The sequence below is a fragment of the Triticum dicoccoides genome, chromosome 4B (assembly GCF_002162155.2).
Source record: "Triticum dicoccoides isolate Atlit2015 ecotype Zavitan chromosome 4B, WEW_v2.0, whole genome shotgun sequence".
Taxonomy (NCBI): domain Eukaryota; kingdom Viridiplantae; phylum Streptophyta; class Magnoliopsida; order Poales; family Poaceae; genus Triticum; species Triticum dicoccoides.
Genome location: NC_041387.1, coordinates 267801875 through 267815434, shown reverse-complemented (window position 1 = coordinate 267815434; position 13560 = coordinate 267801875).

Here is a 13560-nt window from a genome sequence, read left to right as displayed (position 1 = left end):
AAGGGATCGACAAGCCCTTATCGCGTTGAGTGCAAGTTTGTTTGATTGTTTGTGCAGGTATTCAGTGACTTGTGCATTGTCTCCTACTGGATTCATATCTTGGTTCTAAAACTGAGGGAAATACTTACTCTACTTTGCTGCATCACCCTTTCCTCTTCTTGGCAAAAACCAGCGCACGCTTAAGAGGTAGCAAGAAGAATTTCTGGCGCCATTACCTGGGAGATTTAGGCCAAGTCAAGTCAAGATTTGTCTCCCGTCAACTTGCCAATTTCTGAAGCCGTTGCCGAGGAGATCTATGCCAAGTCAATCCATACCAAGTACCATCATAAACTCTCATCTCTTGCATTACATTATTTGCCATTCACCTCTCGTTTTCCTCTCCCCCACCTCTAAAACAATTTTTGAAAAGATTTGTGATGTAGGGTCGAACCTATAGAGAAGATCTTTCACGAATTGGAGGTGGAATCCCCAAGAACAAGATGAACAAAGATGGGAAAACAAGAGGAGCACTCAAGAACAAGTCAAATCACACATCCACTAGACAATCAAACACATAAGATCCACAAGGTACATGAACAACAAAGGGAAATAAGATACATGGTAGAGTTCATCCCAAATCCTATGAAGGAGATGAGGGCTTGATGATCCTATGATTGGGATCCTTCCCTAAGAAGGAGGTCTTGATGTTTGGTCACTCCAAGAGGAGGTCTTGATCTCCTAGTGGAGTGGATCCATGGAGCAAAGCTCTCATATGTCTAACATATCCTTTGCTTACCCTAATAAATGGTCTAGGTACGGAATATATAGTCTTGGGGTCGAAGTGGATGAAGAGGGGCTCGGATTGGGGATCACAGCCGCCCATCCTGATGAGCCCGTGCGCACGGGGTAAGTTGGGCCCGTGCGCACGGGGGTCCCGTGGGCACGGTACAGGCCCGTGCGCACGGGGTGCTCCAGCGCCAACTCTCTGAGTAGTCCGTGCGCACGGGGTCTTCGAGGCCCGTGGGCACGGGGTCGCCTGGGAGGTGCAGATTTGGTCCTGTTGCACTCCTTCCTCCTCCTTGTGGCCTTCTGGTCCTTCTGCAACTCCTTTGGGGTATCCCTCACCAGCTTGTGAGCGTCGGTCTTCGTACCTAAGGACACATAGAGCACTTTGGTGAGGTAGCAAGCAAGTCCAATGGATATTCATGATGTTCTCGAAGAAGAGCGGGTTCACCTTAGTTCCGGTAGGTCCACTTGGGGCTTGATGTGCTATGAAGGTGTACATGGAGATGAACGTGGGATGCTCCATATCATCTCCTCCCCCTTTGGAAAGATCCGACCCCGGATCATAAACCGTATCGCCATGTACACGGTAGGCATGGCTGTACCATAGGTCGATGTCGTGGCACACCTCAACTTGAAGGTCCATAGGGTCCATCTCTAATGCCGGTCCTCCATCCAATAGATGTATCATGTAGACAACAAGAAGGAAACAATAATGAAAGAATGGCCCATCCAATATGCATATTTGAAGATGGCTCAAAGGGAAGGAGTTCACCTTTAGGAGATTCTCAGAAATGTTGGTGTTGCACATCATGTACGCCTTCACATAACCAAAATGTGTCTTTATGGTACCGCCTTGTGAATCCTTCAAAATGAAAGAACATGAGAAACACTTGGAAAAACAAATGAGGTTAGTGCAAAAGCAAGACCTATCATTCGAGGGGCGAGATACCCAACAAGTGTATGCATCATGCTCATCATAAGAAAGGACAAGGGAGCATTTCATAGTATGTAGGCATATGATGCGAGAACAATCAAATACAAGAGGCTCAAGGAAAGAAGTATGCATCACAAGTAAAGTGTCCAAGTCTCCAAGATCAATAAGCATAGTTCGGTTGCACTCAATACAAGTGGATATGAAAGAGGCAACTAATGGACACAAGAGACAATGATCAAGATATATCATGTGAGAGGCATGAACATATGTGTCATCAACCCAAGAAAGCAAGTGATAGTGGAACATGGGTGATGCAACATAGCAAGAAATCATAACAATCAAGTCAAGTATGCTAGTAGTGCGAAGATGCAACATGCTAGAAGGAATCATGGCAAACATGTCATTGGTGCAAATAGTGGGCATGAATAATTCACATGTCATAGCACAAGCATGAAAGCAAGATATGAGTAAAATAGCATGAGGCACATGATAAACATGGCAAAAGCAACAAGGATCTCAACCAAGCATGCAAATACACATAGAAGTAGCATAATGATGAAACATGGGTAGATGCAAGCAAGGGTCACAATTGCATGGCAAAGGCATAGAAGCAAGCATAGCATGCAAAGTGAACACGGTAAAATGAGCATAATGTGAGAAGTGGTAAATGGCCCATAGCCGTGTGAGAGCCAAGTAGAGGAGTTGCGCTTAGTCCTTGCGCGAAGAGGATAGTCCATGGGATCCCAAAGCATCGTTGCTCTCAAGAGCTCGTTTCGTCAACTCTTGGGATTGAGAGGTTGACAAGTATTCATGGGTACCTACACAAAAGAGACACAATCCAAAGAAATTGTGCGCGTGGTAAATGTACACATCATCCATCATGATGTGTATGTGCACATGTGAGTTAGCACAAGATAAGCAACGCTCAAAGAAATTTGATGCATGGTATAAGAACATGTCATCCATCATGAAATAATAGTTATTATGTATGACACGATGGGGACACAAATTGAGAATGCAAGTATATGGCACATCAAAAGCATGTTTATTCATGGGGAGCATATGGTGCACACAAGTATGGGGATCATGCAATGAATGGGATGGATCAAAATCTCCTAAAATGTACGAGGAAACTATGGGGGGCTCCTCATGAGCAATAGCGGAAATATCATATGGAGAAAATGGACAACATCCAAAACAATGCATATCCGAAGCTAGGTGGTCAATATCAATATCATCACAAGAGAAACAAATATCCTAGCATGGCATATGAGATAAATGATGCAAAGGGAGCATATCAATATCATCACAAGAGAAACAAATGCCAATAACCATGGGCTTGTCATCTATGCCATATGTGCAAATTGGGTTTATTTTAATGGCATATGCATGGGCACTACGATGAGATTGCAAATATGACATACGGGAGATCTCATGCATAGCATATGACAAGTCAAGCGGATTATCAAACATGATGTGACCAAGAGAATTTTCACATGATATCCTATGGAGCATAGCATCACAACTAGGCAACTCAACATGCTCATCATCATATTCATCATAAATAGGTAAGTCAAGGCATGAAGAAGTTTCACTAGCATGAAGCATGGTAATAGGTGGGTCAACATCATGCAAGCAATCAATCTCAAGAATGTCCACTAGTGGGACTAGAGCATCACCGTCACCTTTGTTACCTTTGTCATTCCACTCAAGTGGTGTAGGTGAGGTGGGAAAGACCAAATCGTGGTCATCTTCATCTTGATGGAACCATGTGGGGGGTGCTTCATATTCCACCATGGCCATCGTCGTGTCCAAAGGGAGGACGTAGTCATCGCGAATCGGTGCGTCATCATATATGGGACCTAGCACCAAAGAAGAAAACACACTAGGAGTAGAGGTTAAGTCATTAGAAATCATGGTGGCCTCACATGCCGTGTCCACTACCTCACTCACTAAGTGTTGTGGCTCACTCACTCCCTTCAGGATGCACTCACTCATATTGTTGGTGGACTCACTCAAATGGCGCTCAACCTCACATAGGATGTGTGGCATGCTCTCATGTGTGGGGCTAGTGGTGGTCACACTCATCCTCTCATAGGAAATGCTCTCAATGTCACGTATGGTGGAGTCACTCATGTCACTCATGTGCTGGTGGCTCTCCTCACATGGCAAATGTGGCATCTTGACATATGTGGGTGTCGGAGAGATGTAGGTGCAAATGTCTCCATGCGCGGTCTCGTAGCTTGACATGGAGGATGAGTCCAATATGGGCACCATCTTCATGTTGTTGAAGAGGTTCGCACTTGTCACCGTAGTCGAAGGGGATGGCCCTTGCTCGACCGTCTTGTCGCTGTCTTGGTGTTGGAGGTCCATATGATGTGGCACCTCGTAGCTCGTCTCCATGACTGAAGGGAGTTTCCCATGCTCGGCCATCGTCCTTGAGGGGCTTCCGAAGATGGAAGTGTCGCCCTCGCTCGTAGGTGGTCGCCTTGGACTTGATGAAGTCGTTGTAGGCGTACTCGTGGGAAGTAGGCGAAGATGCCGTACGTCCAAAGGCGAAGATGCCTCGATAGCACCTGGCGAAGATGCCAAAGTGGTTGGTGTAGCCGTAGCGCCATCTTGGTGGTGCTCGTCTCACGGTCTTCTCTTGTGCTTATGAAGCTTCGACTTGGTGTGAAGTAGGGCTTCTTGGGACTTGTGCACTAGCGCTTGTGGAGCATCTTCATGATGATGATGTCGTTGTCATGCTTGAGCTCGTAGGCGTTCGTCGTCGTCATGCACATGTTGCTTGGAGGTGACTTGCCCTTCATGACGATGTTGATCACGAACGTGATGGTGGTCGCCATGTAGATGTGGACGATGAAGATTTGCACTTGCGTTGAGGACACGCTCCGAAGACTTGTGGCTTGAATCTCGCCGCCTTGAAGATGACGAAGGGGAAGAAGACTTGATCAAGGCTCTAATCTCCTCCATCCTTGCATCTTGCTCCTCCTTTTGTGCGGCAAGCTTGTTGTCGATGTAGTCCCTTTTCCTTGCTTCGGAGAGATGAATGTCAATGGAGAGGTTCTCGATGCGCTCTCGCAATCTTGATTGTGCGCCTTGCATTTGTCGTTGTAGATCAAAGATGGACGCTTTTGTGATGTAGTTGTTCACGCCGTCGTTGTTGTCGTAGACCGGAGAGGAAATGCCTTGCCTATCCATCACAAAACTCGAGCAAAGGTGAGTAGGAAATGAGATAAACAATACCAAGTTACCTTTTCCCAAAGTTGAGGATGTATCTTGTATCACTCAATGTGAAATGAAAGAATAGTGGAATTGGTACCGGACTTGTTCACTCACACCTACAAGTAAAGGCTTATGGTAGAGCTCGGTGAGGATAGTGGCACAAACATTTGATGCAAAATGTTAGCAAGAGTCAATAATGTTGGAAAAGATTCACAAATTCGCAAGTGAAACAAGTAGACCAATAGCAAATGGTACACGGAAACACACACACGGATAGATAAATGGGGTCGCGCAACCCAGGAATGAGCACAAAATGTGGAGTCCACGGAAAACGCTCGTGTTGCACAACTCAAGAGAGACGCTAGCACGATTGCTCAATAGGCGGATACGACACTTGTGCACAACCTATAAGATGCAAAATGGATAAACTTTCTATCCCAAGTATGCTATGTATGTATGGTTTCCCGGTGTTTCTCTCAAGATGATCCAAGATGATCGGATATGACAATCTTATGTGCAATGGGGTATGATGCTATGTCACTTGCTCACGAGCTCTTTGCTCTCTTTTTGCTTAAAATCTTTTTTTTTCAATGGCCACTTTTGCACAATGCACAAACCAAGATAGCTATTGTGTATATGCGGCAACGATATTGTGACACAAAGGATGATATGATACCAATATGATATGGTATGTATGCAATGGAATGGTGGATCACTAATGTGCACAAGTAACGTTGCCAACAATACTCAAATGGCTAGTCTTGATAGGTAAGTGACGCAAAATGGGCTAGGGGTTAACAATGCAATTGCAAGGGGAATATACAATGGTGTCATCGAGGTTACCGTCCTTTGGGATGATGAGTAGCGGTGTTCTTGATGTAGATACCAAGATGATGTAGACCCGTCCCTAAGTAGCCGAAACACCTTAGGAAACGGTAAAAAACTGCAAACTCAAAATCTTAAGAACAAAAGTCAAATGGTGGTAGTGGAAATGGCAATGTGAAGAGGCAATTGTCCCTAAGTAGCCGAAACACCTTAGGAGACTCACGTCGCCACTCAAACAACCACAAATGCTAAATGGAGCAAAATGGGTTAGGTTGCGGAAGGCTATGGTGGTTATGCGGATGATATGGTGGAGGGCCTAGGCAAAGATGCCAGAATGTCAAAATTTTGATGGAGTTAAATGGTGTGGGAACCTATCTAGGTGGATGGTGCATGTCAATAGCTACTCAACAAGCTAAAGAACGCGAAAATCGGACTCCGGATGTGGAAGTTATGGACAAAACGGTGAACTGCTCGCGGCTGCTGTAGGGGGGCCGTGCGCACGGGGTCTAGGGGCCGTGGGCACGGGGTCCCGTGCACATGGTACACGTACCGAGGGCACGGGGTCACCTGGGACTCGTGGGTTTGGCTGATTTCTTGGCGATTTGGGCTCCAAATGGATGGATCTCGTGGCTGGGGTTGAGGTGGGGGTAGGGGGTGGTATGGAGGACGAAGGGAGGTCGAAGGAACACACTGGAAGGGCCGTGCGCACGGGGTCTGGCTGGCCCGTATGCACGGGGTCCCGTGTGCACGGGGTCCCGATGGCCCGTGTGCATGGGGTCCTCTGAGAGCGGACGAACTGCTCCGGATCCGTGGGGAAAATCCAAGGTGAGGTCAAATTCGAGGGATGGAAGGTAGGGGAAGATGGTAGAGGGGTGGATCTACTTGCTAAACACCGAATCCATGGACCAAATCCAACAAAATCTCATCAAACCAACAAATCACAAAAAAAATTGGGGCTATTTTTGGTGGGGATTTTCGGATTAAGGACAAGAACAACAAAATCATGCTAGAAAACAAAGAGGGGGGCTCCAATTTCGTGAGAAACCATGGCTCATGATACCATATGATGTAGGGTGGAACCCTATAGAGAAGATCTTCCATGAATTGGAGGTGGAATTGTCACGCCCAATATGCGATACTATCCTAAAGAGACTCGAAGGTCCCACCAAGGATAGAACCGCATATTGAAACGCTTTTGCAAGGTGGATATCATTACATCAACATTACATAATAGAGGGGATATATACAAGAGGCATACAATGCCACACGAATACAACATCACAATACATGAGAGCAACATCTGACTACGGATGAAACACAAACAGAAACTCAAACGACATCCACCCTGCTAGCCCAGGCTGCCGACCTGGAATCTATCCCCTGATCGAAGAAGCAGAAGAAGAACTCATCGCAAGCAAGCATCGCTCTCGCGTCATGATCATCGCGTAACATGTACCTGCAACTGTTGTTGTAGTAATCTGTGAGCCACGAGGACTCAGCAATCCCATTACCATGGGTATCAAGACTAGCAAAGCTTAAAGGGAAAGGAAGGGGTAAAGTGGTGAGGCTGTAGCAGCGAGTAAGCATATATGGTGGCTAACATATGCAAATAAGAGCGAGAAGAGAGCAAGCGGAATGGTCGTGAATCTAGCAATGATCAGGAAGTGATCCTGAACTCCTACTTACGTCAAACATAACCCAGAAACCGTCTTCACTTCTCGGCCTCCGCCAAGAAGAGACATAAGAGGGGCTGAGCAAAGCGGTAACATAGCCAAGCAACGGTTTGCTAGGAGGGGTGTCAAAGGTTAGAGGTTCATGGCAATTTGGGATTGCTTGATAAACAGTGATAGGTAGCGCAGCATAACGATAGAACGAAGCAACTAGCATAGCAATGATAGTAGTGAGATCCAGGGTAGCGGTCATCTTCCCTAAAATCCCGCAAGGAAGAAGAACGAGTTCATGAAAAAGACGAACAGGAGAAGTCGAACGAATCCTCACAACTCCGGAACGAAACCGAAGGCAACCCGGACAACATGGTAAATGCACGAGCATAAACATGGCATGATGCACAAACAAGTATGATGCATGTCCGGTTTAATAAGGCATGGTATGGCAAGTGAAACAAACAATACTACAAGTTAAGTGGAGATCAATATGCAACGAGTTGCATATTGACAAAACACCACATCTGAGTTATTTAGTTCGCTCTCGTTTAGGTACACAACAATGTTAAATGTTGTTAAACGTGGCAAGGGGTGAAGCATATGAAAACTACCTGTCTAGGCAAGTTTAAATGAGGCCGGAACAACAAACAACAATTCCGGAAAATCCCCATGTGCATATTTTAGATTCGGTACTGTTCTGCCCTAAACACAATTTTATTGTTGTTAAACAGGAAAATAAAGTGCACCATGTTAATCTAGGCATTTTTCCACCCCATTTTCATATAAAGTTTATTTAAAATGGAGCTACGGTTATTTAGTTATGAAATAAATCATTTTAACATGGCATTATGCAAAATAAACACAAACAGCATGTTAAACATTTTTAACATAGATGAAAGTGGCATATTATTAATCTACACAATTTTCTGAGCATTTTATATGTAAAGTTTGTTTAATTCTGATGCACGGTTAATTAGTTATTACATGCATGAGGTGCAAGGGCTTTTCTATAAAATAGTAAATCACTGCAATAAATAGCAAATCGCAGAACGAAAAAAAAAACTACTCTGGGCCGAATCTGGCTGGGCCAGCAGTGTACAGGAGAGAGGCGCTGGAGGTGCTCACCCTTGGGCCAGGGCCCAGGCTGATGGAGAGGCCGAGCGAGGCCGGCTTGGGCCTGGGAGGCGCGTTGGGCCGGAGGGGAGGGGCGGCCGGCCCACAGGGGGGGTCGAAGCGGTCAACAGGCACCGGGGCATCGAGCTCCTCCTCGTTGCGGCCGACGCAAGGGAGGCGGCAGCGCTACGCCGGCGAGGTGGGACAGCACTCCGGCGAGCGGGGCAAGGCCGAAGGGCCGGGAACGGGCGGATCAGGGCGGCGCGGTGCCGGATCAGGCCGCGGGAGGAGGTTGGAGGGCTCTGGCGCTCGCGACTCGCAGTGGCGGCGAGCTCCATGGAGGCCATGGCGGCGCTGCAGCAGAGGGAGAGGGGGGTTAGAGGAGGAAGGAGAGTAGAGGAAGGGAGAGCGGGGCGGGACGGCGCTGACCTGCTGGCTCCGGCGGGGCTGCCGGGTCGCCGGCGGGAGGCGCGAGGCGGCGGTCTCGATCTGGCTCAGGATCGAGCGGGAGGAGGGAGCCAGGGGCTCGTGGGGCGCTCGAGCGGCGAACGGGCTCGGGCGGGCTTCAGCGGGGCCCAGATGGGCCTGGCAGGGCCGCGGGGAAGTGGGGATATAGGGGAGGCGACGTGGTGGGGCTTGAGTGGCTCCAGGCAGCGGGGACGGCGGCGCTGGCCCGTGCGGTGGCGCCAAGTGGCGAGAGGAGGCTGGGGGGTGCGGAAATGGAGGTGGCGGCGGCGCTGATTCCGAGGAGGAGGGGTGGCTGCGGCTGGGAGGTTGTGCTGCTGCCAAAAATGGAAGGGAAGCTTCCATTTATAGGTGGGGCTAGGGTTTGAGGGGTTAGGAGGGGGTCTCGGAGCCCTCCGATCGCAATCGAACGGTTCCGGTCGGAGGGGGGAGTTAGACTGGGCCTAGGAGGGATTAGTGCGCTGTGAGAAGAGGAGAGAAAGAGAGGCCCGGCGGTAGTTTCGGAGACCGAAACGTCCGACGATTAAACCGGCAACGGTGCCGCTACGGATGACAGTTGGGCTATCAAACGGACTCCGAATGCGACGAAACTTGGCAGGCGGCCTGTCTACACTATAATAAGACCGCACGACAAGTTGCAACCCATTCCGAGAACATTTTTATGCCACTAATAAAATAATATTTCGGAGGTGCCGCGGGCACATGCAAGTGTGGTCAGGCTCAGAACGGACAACGGAGAGAACAGGGGAAACCCGGACGGATGCAAGTTTTATGAAAACATATGGATGAAATGCAGATGATGACATGAGACGAGATGCATAACAAGACAAAATGCAAAACAACAGACAAAAACCCAACCACGAAGGAAATAATAAATCACATAGCCGGAAATGGCAAGAGTCGGAGTTACGAATATGGAAAGTTGTATCCGGGGCGTTACAACACTCCACCACTACGACAGGATCTCATCCCGAGATCAAGGATGACACCGGAGGAGAAACGGAAGAGGAAGAGAAGAGGTAAAACTAAGTTGCTTCTTTGACGAACGAGTGAAACCACGAACCTTGAGAGGTTGAGCAATTTATAAGAAAGAGTACAACAGAGATGAACGAGAGTGCAACAATCCGTTAGAAAAGAGGAACAAGGAACATTACGAGAACTTGAAGGTTGCCAAGACATGAATGACGAGCACAATGGACAAGAAGGAATTGAAACCACTCTGGTTGAAACGAGATAAGAATGAATAAGAATGATATAATTTTGACAGCACTCCGACTGTAAATGGAAGAAATTGAACATGAACTTGACAAGATGAGAGGATACTTGATGAAATCAACAACACACTGCCTCCGGAACTATTGAAAAAAATGGCACAAGGGGTAAGAAAGATTTCAGACAGCACTCCTGTTGAAAAGAGAAGCAAAACTTGATAAGATGAAAGAGCTTGAATGAGAACACAACACTCTGGTTAAATGGATAAGCACGAAAAGAACATGATCTTGACAAAACGAGATGATTAGTGAAGAGAGCAACATCACAATGCCTCCGGAACGAAAGAATAGAAGCTAGATTGTTGGGATAAAAGGGACGGAGAAGAAAATGACAATTTCTGCCACAAATGAACTTGGAAATCATCCTTGCAAAGAAGGATTGAATGGAGTTGTTGGAAAACCAACAACAAAAAGAATAAGCTTGTAGTTGGCTTATGGAAACATCGCAAGACTTGAGGTGAAATTCTGCCACTAACAAAAAACAATTGCTTGTTTGAGATCAAAGAAGAGATGAAAACTGCTTTCGCCAAGAGGATAGGAGAAAACTTGGATCATTGATAAGCACCACAATAGCAACATTCCTTAGGGAAGGCTTTAGGTGAAATCTATACCAAGATAACTCCAAAGAAGAGATTGATGGATTTAAAATAGCTCATTCTTGAGAACATGTGAATCAAGAAACACGAACTCAAAATTATCAAGAATGACATAACACCACCTCAAGTGATAAGGTAGAAAGAATTGCACTTCGAAATGCAAGAAGAAGAATACTTGAACTCCCCAAAACAAAACATGTGTTTAGCACCATGTTTATTTTAGAGTATAGCTTAGCAGATCATAACTTTGAGAGAAATCTTTAAGAACAATTGAAGAATGAACAGAATCCTTGATGAACCATCATGTAGAGCCTCCATGAAGAACTCCGGTAATAAAAGGATGATAGAAAGAAAGAGAACTTGGAACTTGGAAACACAAGGTGAAGCCTTGCAATGATTTAGATGGAGCTTTGCGATGATATAACTGAGAGAACTTGGAACTCCGGAAAGAAAGTTGAATACTAGAACCGAAAATTACTTCATCATGAACAATCTCCGGAAGAAGGAATTAATCACTTGGATGAAACAAGAATAAAAATTATGTCATGCCTATCCTTCACCAATTTAAATTGATGACAAGCAATGGATTTGGCATACTACTTATTCTCGTAGAAAGAATTAAGAGAGATATAGCATAAACTTCAGAAGGTCTTGATGGAACCACCGGTGGGATTGAAACAACGAAAGAATGGATGAATTGATACGATAACGAAGAAAGTGAAATCTTGAACGAACCACCGTAAGAATTGAAAATGAAAGTAGCAAAGGCACAATTCACCGGTAAGATTTGGAGAACGATAGCTACATGCTGAGAATGCAGAATTATGACATGATGGCCTTCAGAGGAAAGAAATGGAAACCACTTATAAAATGCTCCGGATGGGTGAAAAGAATTGTCACAATCAAAAACAATTATGAGAGGATGGCATAAAGCTAGAACCATGATTCTTTGGAAGAACAGGTAAGGATTTAAGAGGAACTCTTCGTCGATCTACAAATGACGACGAGAAACACCACCAAAATTTTGAAAGCGGTCTTGAAGAAAGAATATGACTGATGAAAATTCATTCTTACGTCAAACTTCGAAAGGAATTTAGGAATAGCTCCGGGAAAATTAGAAGAGTCAGGTAAGATCCTGGGAAAAGACCTGTGGGTTAGGGCCCACTCAAAAGAAACACCATTGGAAATGATTTTAAAGAGAGATTGCACCGGTTGAATTAAATAGCTTGAATGAGATAACAACCTCAAATAACTTGAACAGAAAGAGAATGGAAGCACGAATCTTCCGAGATATCTTCAGCACTCCGGACATGAACTGGGAGATGTGAATAAATAATAGAGCCTTGGATAAGAAATTCACATGGGAAGATATGTGAAACAATAGGAAGAGATATGATAACACCGAGACTTGAAATTAATCCACCGGAGAAGAAAAGAGACGAAGAATAATGAACCTGAAGCTCCGTTAGTATCTTCGTGAGAATCACCGGATAAGAACATTTGATGAAAAGAATGAAGAGACTTCACATGAATAAATGGATACTTGATTAACATATATGAGTCCTTGCAGAAAAAGGGTGGGAGGGCGGGAAAACAAAGACAACTTGGGACGGATGAAACAAACACCGTTGAGAAAACTTATAATTGATCTCGCAAATATTGAAATGACTGGATCCACTTGAAGAGAAGCACGCCGGTTGGAAAAGAATTAACATGACGACCTCGATGATCAAGAAGGATTAGTATTCACATAGCAATATGAGAACACCGTTTACGAAAGGTATTGATTCAACATTTGACTTCGAAGCAACTCGAATACCACAAATAAAACAAAACCAAGGATTGGCTTGCAGAATAAGCCGGAACAAATACATATGATAGAGATTTACCCAATCCCATATCATGCATCTGTCGGAAAGATATTCTAGGAGCTACTTGAATTCCCACCTATAAAACTCCCAAAACTTTCTGGTTATGCAATCTGGTGTTGGGGATACAGGGGAAGCAATATATCTCACCCAAACTAACAATACCTACATCCAAGCTGTATCCATCCGTCAACACATAACCAAGAAACCTTCGGAAATCGTGTACCTCAACCTTAAAAAAGCATCCGTTATACGAGTTATGGCAATACTCCCGAACTCCCCAGTACTGGGTGACGTCGAGGTTATCTCACCAACAGCTGCATAAAAGAGACTTTCTGTAACGCCCCGGTTCCGATGCGCCAGGTGTCTGTCAGTTATTCGTCTTTGTTGCCATATCAGCTGCTTGCGTGTTACATTTTGCCATGTCATCATCTGCATTTCATCTGCATGTTTTTCAAAACTTGCATCCGTTCGGGTTCCGCCAGTTCTCTCCGTTGTCCGTTCGGAGTCCAGACACACTCGCACGCGCCCGCGGCACCTCCGAAATATTATTTTATAAGTGGCATAAAAATGTTCTCGGAATCGGTTGCAACTTATCGTGCGGTCTTATTATAGTGTAGACAGACTGCCTGCCAAGTTTCGTCGCATTCGGAGTTCATTTGATAGCCCAACCGTTAAACCTACAACCGCAATATAGCCAGTCTATTCGTCGGACGTTTCGGTCTCCGAAACTACCGCCGGGCCTCTCTCTCTCTTCTCTCTTAACAGCCCACCTAGGCCTGCCTAACCCCCCTCACGATCAGATCCATCGGATCACGATCGGAGGCTCCAAAA